Source organism: Perca flavescens, chromosome 8 (genome assembly GCF_004354835.1).
Source record: "Perca flavescens isolate YP-PL-M2 chromosome 8, PFLA_1.0, whole genome shotgun sequence".
Taxonomy (NCBI): Eukaryota; Metazoa; Chordata; class Actinopteri; order Perciformes; family Percidae; genus Perca; species Perca flavescens.
The window spans coordinates 26,430,834-26,446,332 of record NC_041338.1 but is presented as its reverse complement, the minus strand read 5'-3'; the positions used below and the strand labels follow the sequence as shown (position 1 = coordinate 26,446,332).

Below are 15,499 nucleotides of genomic sequence, written 5' to 3'. Positions count from 1 at the left end.
GGCAATGAATTTGGTGACAAACGTGTGTTACGTCATCCCGTTCTTCAAATACTGACGCTTGGTCAGAAGCTCTCAGCGTCAGATACTGATACAAAAGTCTGGCACAGGGGACTGCTGTGACTGGAAGTCGCGCGAAGCTCAGGTTATTAGTCAAATTTGCGGCAGAGTTACGGTGATTGGACAAAATTGTGAGTCGCACTGAATTCACGGAGATTGATTGAATTTGCATGAATTGTATAAGCCATTCAACATTAATCTACTTTTCCATCAGTAATAGTTTTTAATCAACATATTAGGAGGTTTGTTTCATTTAATGGCAACTGTTTTTTGACCGGCTGATTCTGTTTACATGGTGTAGGGTCGAGATTTCCTCAGATGTTTTACATCGCATTCAGCTCAGGATGCAAGTATGCAAACCAGCTGCAGACATCATGAAGCCTGTTGGGAATACACTTTCCCCAAATCTCTTCAGTCCATCAAAGTAGTAGCCTACTCTTCCAAATAAGTGAGTACATCCAACAGTTTTCAGCCCTCTTGTATGTTTGTTTTCATCAAATCTCACTCCACAACATTTTGTAGATGCCTAATATTAGCTTTGATTATTTTCTCTACCAATTCTGTTAAATTAGATACAGAGTTGAGAGTGTTACAAACTCTGCCCTGGACTAATATGTATTGCATTGTTGACACAATTCATAAGTTTATAATTTTCTTTGGTAGACGTCTTTTTTCCTGGTATGTTGCCATATACAGTAAAGTAATGTCAATGTTAAGTATTGATACATTGGATATAGTTCACTGTTGAGTTTCAAGACAAAAAAATGTGTGCTGGGAGGAAATTTGATGGCACTATCAATCACTATAACAGAATCAGGGAGTGTATATTTAATCCCAAGGTTAAAGAGTTTTAATGGGATCTTTAGACAACACACTTCACCTAAGGACCCATCGCCATAGGACGATTGCAGAAAATACCCTGATGTCACGGCATGGCATCCAGATGTTATGTCCTGTGCCACCTTTTGTGTTGTCACAACTCAGATGAGTAAGAGACGAGTATTAAAGTACAATGTAGGTAGGCAGTCTTTCCATCTATAATGGTTCAGCGCTGTGCTCTGTTTTTGAGCTCTCCTCTGTGTTTGATATCTCATTTGGCATTCCCTCTGTGCGCAGCCCTCGTTATCGTATTCCTATGGAGTGCATTGGCTTTTGACATACACCAAAGACTCTGGCGGCATTGAAGATCAACTGCCTCTCACAGCAGTACTCGCTCCCTGTCTCATTGTGTCTCAACCTGTCTTGTCTCTCTCATAGAAGTCAAACAAGTGATTGACCCAAGGGATCATTGACTGTTACTTGCTTAATCATTAATTTGATTTGAATCTAGTCACTGTGTGCGTGCCGTAAGAGGAGTGTTTATCTGTGTGTGGCAGAGATGACAGGGAGGCGAGACATACATGGGGCAGGTACAAGTCGAGTTTTTTTTGTATGAACACTATAATAACCGATGAACATGAGCAGGACGTGTATCTGAAAACATACTGATTTCTACAGATTATACAGCTGCTGTTCACCAGAAGCTATACTGTATATTGTTATGATGGAGATTGCTCGTGTTCCTTGCAATTGAAAATGCAATGCTCCCTTTTCCTTTTTAATTTTAGTGTTTATTTTGTGTGCTTAGGACAGCTGTTTGAATGATTTTAGTGAGAGCTGTCCATTTAAGTTTAGGAAAAAAATATATTTTGAGTTTAAAAGTGTACACAAAGGTAAACTAATCTTAACTCAAGGTTAAGTCAAGCCAGTTTTAAAAAAAATCACTAGTAAATTACCACTAGTTGTTGATGCCCAAACAACATCTCTTACTGCCCCCCATTAGAAGCAGTCTGGTGATTATTGAGTAGCTATTCCCAGTCTAGCAATCACTTGGCTACTTTTAGTGGCAAACATCACCAACAATCTGTACAACATACAAAACACTAGGCTTTGAACCTCAATATGTATAAAGAAAAACTTCACAAGAAATCCTTTAGCAGGAGAAAAAAGGTAGGATCCTCTGTAAACAACCGAGGAGGGGTCCCTCTTAGATTTCAAATACACCGAGTAGACAACAATCACAACAATAGTAAAATTACAATGTGGAGAATCAAGAGAATAAAGTCCAAATATACATGCTCCATTTATTAGCCTTCTGGGGCTTTCAACAGCATCTTACATACAGATATCAGCAGATGGAGATTGCTCAGTTGTGACGGTGATGGCCCAGTTGTCATATACTTTGATTTGTTTGCAGTAATATTAATGTTGGACCTACAGCACAACATGTTAGTTCTTACCCATACAATTCAAAAGTTCAAAATAATAAGTCACATTTTCCTCTTCGTTTAGTTCTTGCTTATCTTTGAGTATTTTGAAAAAGCAGTGCTGATATTCCCTTCTTTGCTTGAGGTCCCTTCAGTCCATTCCTATTTGCGTGCCCTTCCTCTGAGAAGTTGTTTTAAGTTTTATTGATCAAGTTTGACTCATTTTAGGAAAGAGGTGCCCCCTTAAAAAAACACAGTCACTGTTGTGTTGAATCACTTGGCAGTATAAAGTAGTAAATTGCATATTTATATATTGTATATAGGGGCGGCCTCTATCTCACCCAGTAAGAGCGTTCGCCCCATGTTGGCTGAGTCCTGCAGCAGTGTGGGTTCGAATCCGACCTGCAGCCCTTTGCTGCGTGTCATCCCCCATCTCTGTCCCCCTTCAAGTCTATCTACTGTCACTTAATAATAGAAGGAAAAGCCCCCAAAAGAAATAAAAAATTATAGTTGTTGTGGTTTTCCTTCCCATATTATCAAGTTAAATGGGTTTGAAATATCTCCAAAAACACTTAAAACAACCCATATCCATTAGTTTTCCTTTGGTTGCATTAACACACCAAATTGTCTCTGAGTAGGGATGGAATTAGTCAATCAACAGAATCAGCTATTGAGGGTTTATTTATAGCCTTTGGCGTGTGTTGGGATGAGGCCAGATGGACAGCTGTGATCCTATTACCTCCCTGTTACTTCTCACTGTTGTGTGTCTGCCTCCAGATCCTTCCTTTCCACAGTAGACCGTACACATTGACAGGTTTGGTTTTTCTGTTCATTAACTCTGGACAGACCTCTGAGTTCCCTGCCTATCCCTTCAGGAAGCAGGACTGACCACAGCTCATGGTATGTGTCTCTAAAAAAGGATTTTGTTGATCTTTGGTGTTGTGATTAGATGCTTTCATCAGTGTGCTGGGTTACCTTTTTAGTGTAATGTGGCGAAGACATGCTCTGAAAACCATGTGATTAAGCCAATGATGGAGAAATCTTTGGATCATAATCACCATCTAATTATTTTGTATTAGATTTGCTGTTGGTTACATTGAATTACTTTCTTGCAGCTCATTCATGTTTTAGACACAGTGCTGGTTGGTCGATTAAACATGGCTCTGCCACTTGTAAAACATGCAGGATTTATACAGTAAGGTAAAGTGAAGCGGTGAGCTACAGTAGAGAGTGAGTGCAGAAATGTAGTTAAACTAAAAAGTGGATGTGGTTTGGTACCAGGCTCTATTCTGAAATTGATTGACTAAAGGGGTCTGAAAGGTTGGCATATTTTGTAGGAAAGTCACCAAGTTGGAAGTTAAACAAAATAAAGTTAAATTGAAAAAAATACAAGAAAAAGTAAATATTACTGCACCTGTGTTTAAAATCGCTATAAAGCAGCTGTTTTGACATTTCTGATTATATTTTATATTTTTTTGCAATAACATGGTTTAAAAAAAAAAGTCTAGCATAATATCCTTGTGGTATTTATGCAGGGATGGAAATTAGCACCTGCCAAATGCGGGTGATTTTGTTCAGTGGCAGGTGAATTTGCTCTACCTACCAGCTACGTTGGCGAGTAAATAAAAGCAGCATACCAGTGTTTCCACTATTTATTATTTACACGACTCTTCAGAGCTGTCTGCTCACGCTGGTCCTGTGAAATATGACAGCCACAGTAGCTTGAAAAATAGCTTTATGGGCAATGACTTTGATGAATTTACTGTTTATCAGACTCCAAATGAGACAAGAAGCTAACGTTAGCGAACGCTGCAGTCCCTCTGCCTCTGACTCCCCCGACACGCTGTATTAACGTTACTGTTTGAAACTTTTTCCAGGTTAGTGGGGATGCATACTGCTCCAAACCAACATGAAAATAACGTACTAATGATTTTCTCAGCATTTGGTTTTGTTGCTAAACTGTGTGTAAAAAGAGCGGTGACGTTAAATCACCTGTTTCACGTAACGTTGTTTTAAGGTACCATCTATGTGCTGGATTATTCCTTAGTGGGGGTTAGCTAGCAAATAAGCCCGTTGAAGGCAACATTACTGTTCATATTTTGGCACAATGTTTAGTAATGACAGTAGTAGTGGTCTTAGTCAGTGAATATGTGATCTGAGATGCACATTGCAAAATGTATCTGGAATTGTTCATTAGCTATGTGTGATATGTGTGATATACCGGAAGTCTCGCGATAAGTACGCGATATTTTGTTTATGTTGCATCCCGCCCGACATATAACCAAAGAGTATAGAAGCAACAAGAGGAGAAACTCAATAGAACATTGTGTTGCATTCAGTCCAAGATGGCGGAGCTGCACTCAATAGACTCTTCCTTTGTAAGCTGCAGCACAACGTTCTTTTGAGTTTAGCCTCTTGTTACGTCTACACTCTTTGATGCACCTCTCGAAAAATACACATCACTTGGTAGCGTTGCGATTCCCCGACTCATTTCCTGGTTCTCCTTCTCCATAAACAACATGAAATAAAGGAGAGGGTTAACTTCTCTTGCTCCAGATTTCCCACCGTGTTCAGAAAGAACAGGGGAGACACTTTAGTTCTCTCACTATAACGTTAGAGTCGCTACTCACTCCGAAGAAAAACGCCTTCACTCTCTCACTTCTTCCTCGCTCTACCACACACACACCGGCTGGCTCGACGCACACACCAGCGGAGAACTATAAACAAACATCAGCTGCGTGGAGCGCCTTATTTAGGTGCCACTTAAATGCCTGCGCTTCTCTCTGATGATCCGAAAACGGACGTTAAGGGGAACTCAACTGAAACATCGCCGCACGGGAGGCTAGTTAACAAACACTTGGCATTAGCGTTAGCTAGTTAGCGCTACACCTGACAGCAGGTAACGTTAGCCTACCGTTAGCTAGCAGCTAACCGAGCATTTTAACCGAGTAAAAAATGAGGTTAAAATGCTGACAGCTAAACGGTGAAGAGTGTGTCTGTATTTCACTTGAGAGAACTGTAACACCAGACTGTAGCTGCCGTTGTCTGAAAAACAGAACAGACTGAGCCTCGCCAGCCTCGTGCTGCATTCAAAGAAATTCTAAAATACGCTTTCCCATACAGTGTTTGGCCCATTGACATATATATATATATATATATATATATATATATATAAGGTTTGGCCTCGCCAACCTCGTGCTGCATTCAAAGTAATTGTAAAATACCCTTTTCCCAGCCAGTGTTTTTTTTTTTTTTGTGTCGTTAACAGGAATTTACTGGTGAAATAAGATATTGTTATCATTCTTTCAGTTCAGGCAACATTTTAAATGTATCGTTTTAGCACTGGGAAATATGAAATCTATTTTTGATGCGTTTTCCCATAACTTTGTTAATTTTACATATGTTTAAAAATATCTAAATTAATATCGATATCGAAATACTCATTATCGATATCGCAATATCAAATTTTTTTCAATATCGTGCACCCCTAATAGAAAATACTCCAAAGAAAATTAACTAGAGACTGATTTAAAAAAAAGACCATGGACACATCACGTGATCTTTGTCGTGATCACTGTGCAATCTTTCCTCAAACTCACCTCACCACACATTCACACATTTCATTTGTCCCACACTATCCTAATGTTCCAACACCTTCAGTAAAACATGATTGCCACACACACCAGTAGTATTCTCTGTAGAAATGTATTGACGGGCACTATTGCATTAGTGAGGCAATGAGAAGCAAGTGTTGTGCCTTTCTCAATAAGTCTGTTTGCTCTGTCTGCGACAACAAGTTTGTCACTTTGAACTTGAAAGTTCATATCAACAGATATTCATTTGATAGACATCCATGGCGGCAATAATATAGCAATGTTGACATCTCGCTATTGAATGTCTTTAGGGGGGATTTTGATCATACTGCTTGCCAAGAAGTGTTCATTGTCTTATCTGATTCATTTGTATTTCAAAGGGAAGTTTGTATCTTGACTGACCTAATCCTTTTTAGTCACGTTTCCTGCCTAGACATGCCTGTGACCTTTTATTAGTAGTTGACGGTAGGGGTGGGATCGGGCTGAATTTTTCTGTCCGAGCCCGGCCCGCGTCCGACAGAGCCGTGACCGAGCCCGGCCCGAGCCCGACAGGCATCAAGAGATTTCTGTCCGAGCCCGGCCCGACACCGTTAAAATCTCATTTTTTCTCATACTAATGACACATGTAGACTACGTGTGTTTGTGTGGAAAGCTTTTTTTAAGCAACTGTAAGGAAGACACTCAGAAATGTCAACCGACGGGGCAACAAGCGCACGTTAACACAGGCGCACAGCACACAAGAGGCCCAATCATATAATTGAAATAAAATTAACATATGCCTAGAAAACTATGTGGACATACTTCCACACAGTAGACTTTCCTTCATTTTCGGTGGTTTTAAAATCTTCTGAGGCCAACTTCTTTTTAACATCTTCCATCGTTGCTCTCTGAGCGCTCAAATCATGCAGTCTGCCTGATATGCACGTGTTTCTGTTAGGTTAATATTTTAAATTTATTTTAATCACAAAAATTAACATTTGCATCAAGTGAAACAGGCCCATTACATAATAAGCTGTTTAAAATTTTAAATGTCCAATGCCTTAGGCTACCGCGCTGATGTGACCGTCCCGAGCCCGGCCCGAACCCGGCCCGAACCCGGCCCGAACCCCGCCCGAACCCGGCCCGAACCCGGCCCGAACCCGTCCATCATTTCTAAATATCCGTCCGAACCCGGCCCGGCCCGTTGGGTACCGTTGGGACTCGTCGGGACTCGTCGGGCTCGGGTCGGGTATCCCAGCCTTAGTTGACGGCCATAACGTTCCAGAGTATTCAGTGTTGGCTTTATGGGGATCAGATGTAAAGTGGAATATATGGTTGTTGATGAACAACCACTTACCTTAAATTATTATTAGTCATAGGAAATTAGAATGTACACACAATAACTATGTAACTGATGTTTGAAAAATTTTGTCAATCTAATGCAGTTGTGTGGAAGTAAAAAAATAAATGCTTAACCAAAGTTATGTCATGGTACATCAGTGGTAACAGAATGGCTTTTAAGAATTACTGTAATTAATATTGAGTAGTTAATTATTCTTTCCATTTCAATTATGTTGGCTATATTTCTAAAGTCCTAATATGCTCTCCAGTACTCACAATTGTTGACATTAACTCATACGTTCAAAAAAAGTATGAAATCAGAATTTCTTTAAACTTTTCCAACTTAACCGGAATGCTTGATATTCCACCAGCAGCGTCATGGCACGTCCCAGAAGTGTGCGTGAAGCGGCTCTCCGCTCCGCTGAAGATACGCGGCAGGTCTATTTTCCCGTGAGCCGCGGGGCGTTCAGACAGCAAGGCAGGAAGTGAACAGTGAGAGAATCCAGTCAGTTTACCAAAACACCCCCCCACCCAATATATCGTATACGTCTCCTCTACAACACCACGGACGCCGAGAGATTCATCTTGGAGGTGGAAAAAGATAATATGACATCACAGATCCTTTTTATGAGGACAACACCAGAAAAGACATGGAGTTTAACTTTAGTAGTGGTTGGAGTGGAAAGTAGATACTAGTTTAATAAACATGTGATTGTTCTGTAAAGTACTTGTAGAGACAATAAAATCTGCGAGTTGGGCAGCAAGACGTGTGCGTGGTGGAGGACTAAACAAAACCGGAACGCAGCCGGAACGGAAAATGCACTACAACAACGATAAGATAAGATGTTTCAGAAAATGTGTTTTGATTAATATTCATCATCATAATAATATACTTTATTTGGAATTCTGCATCTTAAACAGAGAAAGGGCATGTTTTGAAACACATCAGCATTTACTGTGACAGCCAATGCCCCAAGGCATCAACCAGGACATTGCTATCTTTATCAGACTCACCATCAGCACTCAGCGCTTCCAACTATCGGCTGACATTTGCATTTAATAATTATGCAAAGTTACTTCAGTTGCTCGATGCAGAGAGTGAGGAGATAGCAAGTACAAGGGCAGATGAGATGTAATGTAATGTAAAAGGCCTATGCAGATACAGAGTAGAGATTGACAGAAAGAAGAAGGCTAATAGTAGTATTTAAATGGACTGGCAGTTATTTCCTTTCTTGTTTTTACAGGCTTAGTTTTAAGTTAAGAATTAGATACATTGATTAATACCCATTTAAAATAAGGGTTTAACACTTACTCTCTTCTTCTGTGAGGTTGTCTTCGATCTTTGTCTTTGTTAGGGCTTGGCAATATGGCCTAAAAAACAAACAAATCCCAGATTTTTTCACAAAAAATCTGATTTAAGATTTAAATCGATCCCTACTTAAAATCAATCCGCAGATGAAAAATAAATTGTTCAAAACAAGTTTTAACTTTATTTTGTTTTGACTCATACACACACGCACACACGTGGGGCATGTATACCATTATGATTATTCATGCCAATTGTGTGGAAATATAAATTGGTTTGATTGTTTTTTTTGGTGCCCCCCACCCTGAAAAATTATATATAATATATAATTATGCTATATATTCAGTGTTTCCCACAGATTAGGAAGCAACTTGTGGCGGTGGGTGGGTGTCGCCCCATGTCAACGGGGGGTGGGGAAGAGAGAGAGAGAGAGAGAGAGAGAGAGAGAGAGACAGACAGAGAGAGAGAGAGAGAGAGAGAGAGACGCACGCAGTTGGATGCTGTCCTCATCTCCTACTTCAATGCCTAAAGAATCTCTTTCTCTCCCCTGTCTTCCACTGGTTGAAGCCTGAAAATATTGTAAAACAAATTAATAACATAACTAATTACACTGTTGAGCTCTGTTTCAGACTGATACCTCCGGTTCAGGCTGGTCCTCATCCTCAACACGTGCCTTTTTCAGACGCGGAAAATACTTTTCAATACTCATCTGGATTGAAACAGCAAACTTTCAGTGTAAGAGTAAAAAATGACATAACATTATTTATAATATGTTTATTTGATACACAGCTGCCACATATAGTGTTTTGACCTCGACAACCCAACTGCATTTTACCGCAAACTTGCGACTAGTTAACTTTCTAAAGCAGGCCCAATTGCTTGTTTGCTAAGAGTCGGGTCAGTGATTGTGAATGTGTGATTGTGTAAAGGTGTTCACGAGATAGATACCAACCTTTCGTGAACTTGTGAATTTCGCCAGCTGTCTTGTCTCCTTGATGGAGACAGACGCTGTGTGCACAGTGGGATTGATGGTGTTTTTAGCCTCCAACATCGCCTTACAGGCACTAACCTTCACCTTAACCTTAAACATAACCATTGCCACGGTACCTGGAAGGTGACATTTGGGGGCTTAAAAAAACCCAACACCGCACGGTGGGAGGAGCTGTGTGTGTGTGTGTGTGTATGTGAGCGAGACACAAGTGACAGAGAGACGGAGGAGAGCAGGGAAAGGAAATGCAGAAGAACGTATTTTAAATAGCGTTTAAAAAAAAAAAAAATAACGAAACGCATGAATGTAGCATACCTGTAGCAAGCTCCTTTGTAGTAACTAGCAGTAAAAAAAACGTCGAAGAAGAGCTCCATGCTACAGAGCGGCGATTGCTAATTGTTTAAGCCGCTACAGACCTCCGTCACAGCTCGCCGTATCAGTGGCATTTCGGTCATTCCGGTCATTTTGGCGGAGATTACGGTTAAGTAAGTAATAAAACGACTAGTAAAGAAAAGAACTAATGTTAGTCCCTGTCGCTGCCATGTTGTTTGTGTATCTCTATGGAAAACGCGCAGGGGGAGGGCTGAGCCCGTTCGGAACTACGGGAGCCCAGAGGAGATTTTCATTTTAACAAATCAACGTTAACTACACATTCGAGTTAATCAATAAAATCGATTTATCGCCCAGCCCTAGTCTTAGACACTATATTCCAAAACATTCAAATTAAATCATAATTATGCAGACATCTTAGAAAGTAGTATGGTAGTGCTGCTTTCCCTCTTACCTGGTTTGCCATTTCTCCTAGGAATCTGCTTAAGAGTCTGGCTGCTTCCCCAGACTCACGATTCCTTTTTGTGTCTGGCCAGCTGGTTTCAAAGTAATGTGCTGAGGTTTGATGTTAAAGAGCCATTTCCTTTCCCATGCTGGTGTAAAATCACCATCTGTCTCAGTGTCTATTCTGATTTGAGTGTTCTCTCTGCCAGACTGGCCTGCAAATGCAACCCCATGAGTCCAGCATCAAACCCCGATGCCTTTACACTGGATTCAAGTACAAGAAGCAATACAATGCAAAAAAAAGTGCCAGTTTTTGTCACTGGCAAATATTATTTTAACTTTCAGTTTTGTACAATTCACAGCCAGTGGGTTGTTTCATTATGCCTCTGCACCCACTACACAATTTTGTGTGTAGTTATTGTGACCTAGCAAGTCGTCCAACATGACTGCCACAGTTATTGTCTTTGCAAGGATATTACTGCCAGTTAGTGAGTTATGTCAAAAATTGTGAGCTATTCCTTTAATGATTTTCCTTTTAATCAAAGGCTGGCTTGAGGTCCTACATGTCTTCTCATTCATGTATATCTGTGTATCTGTTTACTTGCTTACACAAAGAAGTCAGAAACACATGGACACACAGTATTTTAAATAACAATTATAAAATGCAGATATAAGGCCCCTGCCTTGTAATGTGTTCCAACAGCAACCTTTGAGAGAAAAGATTAGCATAATTTACATTAGCATATTGGTAAAAGAGAGGAAAGATCTACCTTTAGACTGATGGTTAATTGACTCAAATTCAAATGCATGCTTCTCTCTCGCTCTCTCCCTCTCTCTCTCTCTCTCTGTCTCTTTCTCTCCCCCTGTCATCCTCTGGGCTGAATTAATGAGAGATCAGTGAAAGGATGTTTACAAGATTAACAACTGCCTCAACATTTAGTCTGTGTATATGAGTGTCAGTTGGGGGTCTGTGTTTTCCCAAAGGGGCTGTGAGGATTACACCAGCATAAAATTTACTAGATGCATTAGTTTTCATCACAGCCCTGCATAGCACTGAACTGATCTGAAACTATTATACCTAAACAATCTGAAATGACTTGAATATTATGTAATGCAATTACTGAAATTACTGTTTGTACTGTCTGGTCATCCCTAAATTCATTAATGTTATTTGCCCAAGGGAAGCGTATTATCATTAAATTATGTATTTCTTTTAAAACCACTTCTTAATCACATTATAGTGGGCAAACATGGCTAGTTTTGGGGAAATGCCACTTGATTGATTTTTTCTGTTGCTTTCTTCTTCCTGTTTGTCATCACTGATCCTCCTCTCGCTCTTTCTCTTCCTCTATTTCTCCCTCTAAGCCTTTGTGGGCTTAGAATTGATTCCACTAAAGAACATTTTCTACACAAAATCTGCCACTTCAATCTGGGACTGTTCCCTGAATGTTAATGTGAGTTGGCATTGTAGAAGATAAAGTCATATGTTGATTTCAAGCAAGTCTTGCAAAGAAACGGGTCTTGACAGGTAAAACATTTCCTGCTCCTGCTGCATTCAGCTGAGCAGTTGTTGTGGGACTAATACCTTGGAGTGAAAAGAGTCTCAGAGCTTGATTCTAGTCTCCTTTGTGAGTAATTGTAAAGGGGTTGACCATTAAATTACAATACATCTAAAATATGTTGTTTAATTTATGGGTTGTATGCCTCACCCAAAAATTATTTCCACACAGCAAATGTGCCCTCAAGCGACATGTAAATACCATTGGCCCAGGGTATTGACACATCCGAGAGAGAGATGAGAGGAGATTTCTTCACTGAATTATTTCTACTAATTACTTGCTCCCATGGTGGGTTTACATGTATATGTGTATTTGAGTGTAGAATATAAATGCATGTGTACATGTGATATATGCCTGTGGTTTTTTTGCCTCCCATTGCCAAAGGGAAAGCTATTGTAGCTCTCTGCTATTAATGCCTTTGAAAATGTCTTTCTACCAGAAAGATGCAGAAAGGCATCATCAAAAGCCTTTAGCAAGCTTGAGGCGTACATGTTTCTCTAACAGCTACACTATAACGCATTTTAGCTTCTTTTGAACTCTGATTTACTTAGATACTCTGTAAATTTGGTATGTTTTTGTGACAGTATTATTTTTTCCTTCTTTTAGCTTTAGGCCCAACTCTTGTATGAATCAGCACTATATTGTATCAGTGGTTACTAGTGACAGGTTTTGGTATAAACTAGCTAAACGTACTTGATTTACTTAAAGGTACTATAAGCGATGTCACGTGTTTTTTAGGCTACAATGTTTTTTGTCACATACAGCAAACCTCTCCTCACTATCCGCGAGCTGAACACACTGTAAAAAAAACGCGGTCTCTGTAGACAGCCCAGGCTCCACTAACTCCAACAAAAACAAAGTGGCCAACTTGTACCACAAAAACATAACAAACCGTGTTCCAGTGTTCAGCCAATAGCCAACAAGAAGGATTTGGGGGGGGAGGGTTAGTCCTCTGAAGCACGGAAGGGAGGCGGAGGGGATGGGATGAGAAGGAGGGAGGGGCGAGCTAGTCTCGTTTTGTTTGAAAATACTTTGAACGTCAACAAGAATAATGTCACCCAACATCGCTTAGAGCACCTTTAACTTAGGCTGTCGGTAAATCAGACATTACTAGACAAAAAATGTAAATTAAAATTCATTATGGGTCTATCTAGAAAATATTTTACACTCAGGATACACGGCACGTTAGTTACACGTGTGTGTGTTTGTGTGTGTGTGTGTGTGTATGCGTCTGTGTCTGTCCATGATCCTTTCTGTTTCTACTTGTCTGCACATTCCTCTCTAAGAGCCCAAGGAAGATAACCCCATATAAAAGGAGGTCTGTTAATTATACAGAGATGGAAATCAAACCTGCATACATTATATATATATATATATATATATAGGGGTATTCCCAAGACTGGCAAGGCCACTCGTTACTCACTATTCATCTAGATCAACCTCTTGTGCTCTTAACCTTTTTGTAAGGCTAGGTTTCTATAACAACCCGTCTGACTTGCATATTACTTTTCAAAAAATATAAGGTGATGGAAAGTAGACTAAATGGTGTGTGAAAGTAGATGGGAGGCAGTGTAGGAGGTTGAAAGAGGGGCATTGGGTAATGATGCTGGCCACGTTCCAAAAAATGACAACGCTTTGGATCAAAAATGGAAATGCAGGCGCTATCCCATTACTCCATACAGGCTTAGTAAGTGGCATTTTAGTGAACAACATGCCAGATAATTTAGAGTACAAACAACGGTTCAAAATTGGAATACAAATTGTATTAAAAAAAATGTCTGTGTACATTTGAATTGATTGTAATCATCGCCACACATTTATTTTATGTTTTATATTTCAGGGCTCCAAACTAACTTTTTGCCTTGGTCGCACTGGTGCACCTTCTCTTTTTAGGTGCACCAGCACAAAATTTAGGTGCACCCAAATTTTTTCTCGCGTCGCCATTAACGCCACAATTTCAAGGTCACCTTTTTATCACACTCCATATACATTCATATATATTATGTCAATTATTTTAAAAAAGAATAAGGAGTTGGTAAATTTTTTTTATTTTTTATTTGAAGCACAATTATACTATACCCCTCCACACTGATTCTTATCAGATCTTCCACTAGTCCAGGACTAAAAATCATATCTCTGTATTTTTCGGCTGAAGGGCGATACACAATATATATCTCTATCTTTAATTTATATTTTTTTTTACAAAATGGGCTAAATGTTCAGTTTTAAGTCAAAGCCACTTTTCACAAGCTCTTTTATTAAAACAGATGTGATTAAAATAAAATGCAAAGACAAGGTTTCCTTCCCAATTTCAAAATACACAGCTGCAACACAGGTAAATTGTCTGAAATAAATAGCCTGGGATATATTTAAAAAATATATATCTCTGAGAAAGCTCCTTCACTTGTTTTCAATAACAGACCCGGATAGCCCAGTAGCTCATATAGGGAGAGAGGGGGAGTACGATGGACTGAAGCGTATTCTACTCACAGAGTGACGACTGACTCATTATGAATGGGTCCTGCACGGGTCGAATGCGGGTCAGCGGCGTTACACACGTCTTGTGTAGGCTATGAATTGTCTGTATAGTCACTGCGCTGCATTTTTATGAACTATGATAATGTGGCCATGGGTCACTTCTCTCGCCCAGGTCCAGCAGGCTCCGTCTCACACGCTATTACTCAACGAACTAAAGTTAGTTCCATTCAATAACTTCTTATGGGTTTTTCACCGTGGCGGCCGCAATACCAGATAGTTACCAGCGGAAACACTGGTACCAATACAGGTTTCCCTCTCATACTTAACAATATACAGCTGTGTTAATAACAATTAAAACTGTAGACAAATGTCAGCATGTGGACCGGCGGCGCTGCGTCTCTCCATGTTGCAGGTGAGCCGGCCCGTGTGTGAGTGAATGGGGGCGGGGCTGCGCGGAGGAGAGATCCAAACACAGGCACGGCTTTACAGAAGGAATGGGTCATGTAACGCAACATTAAACCATATCGATATAAACGACATCGCTTCGTTCGTGGAGAGGCAGCGGATGCGAGGACGTTAGGTGCACCGGTGCGACCTAGGAAAAATCTTAGTCGCACCCTTACAAATTTTGGTCGCATTTGCATTTGCATTTGCGTAAGAAGCGGTGCAGTTTTCTTGGTCAATTGTGCATAAACACACTCAAATCTGATAATGAGGTACTTGTGTGGCATCAAAAAACAACTAGACTTTTGTCGTCATGGGACTGGATAGTGATGTTGAAGCCTGTACTTACAACCTAAATCCTGTTGAACTGTAGACATTTCCTAATTCTCGATTTAGGTTATAGATTGAACTCTGTAGTAATCACCTTGTGTATATATGCAGGAGGTAGCAAGGAACTGTTTGTCAACCATAGCATTATCAGGCATTCACAGTATCTCTGTGTTTTCTGTGATATGTAATGCCTGCATGACTAATGCACAGACTGTTTTAATCCATTGGAATTCACCACACAAGTACATGAATATTAAGGCCCAAAACTACCAATATGTTTATATAAGTGTGCACGCACACTACACATACACTATACACACACACACACACACACACACACACACACACACACACACACACACACACACACACACACACACACACACACTACTGCCCTCATTATA

At 40.1% G+C, this 15,499-nt stretch overlaps 1 protein-coding gene across 1 annotated transcript in view; it reads left to right on the top strand.

Annotated features, from left to right (window-relative positions):
* The window catches only part of shank3a (SH3 and multiple ankyrin repeat domains 3a), a 188,671-nt gene that overhangs the window by 962 nt on the left and 172,210 nt on the right, over window positions 1–15,499 (top strand). The window contains exon 2 of the mRNA XM_028585066.1: window positions 359–505. The gene's annotated coding sequence lies outside the window, so the exon portion shown is untranslated. The remainder of the gene's footprint in view (window positions 1–358; window positions 506–15,499) is intronic.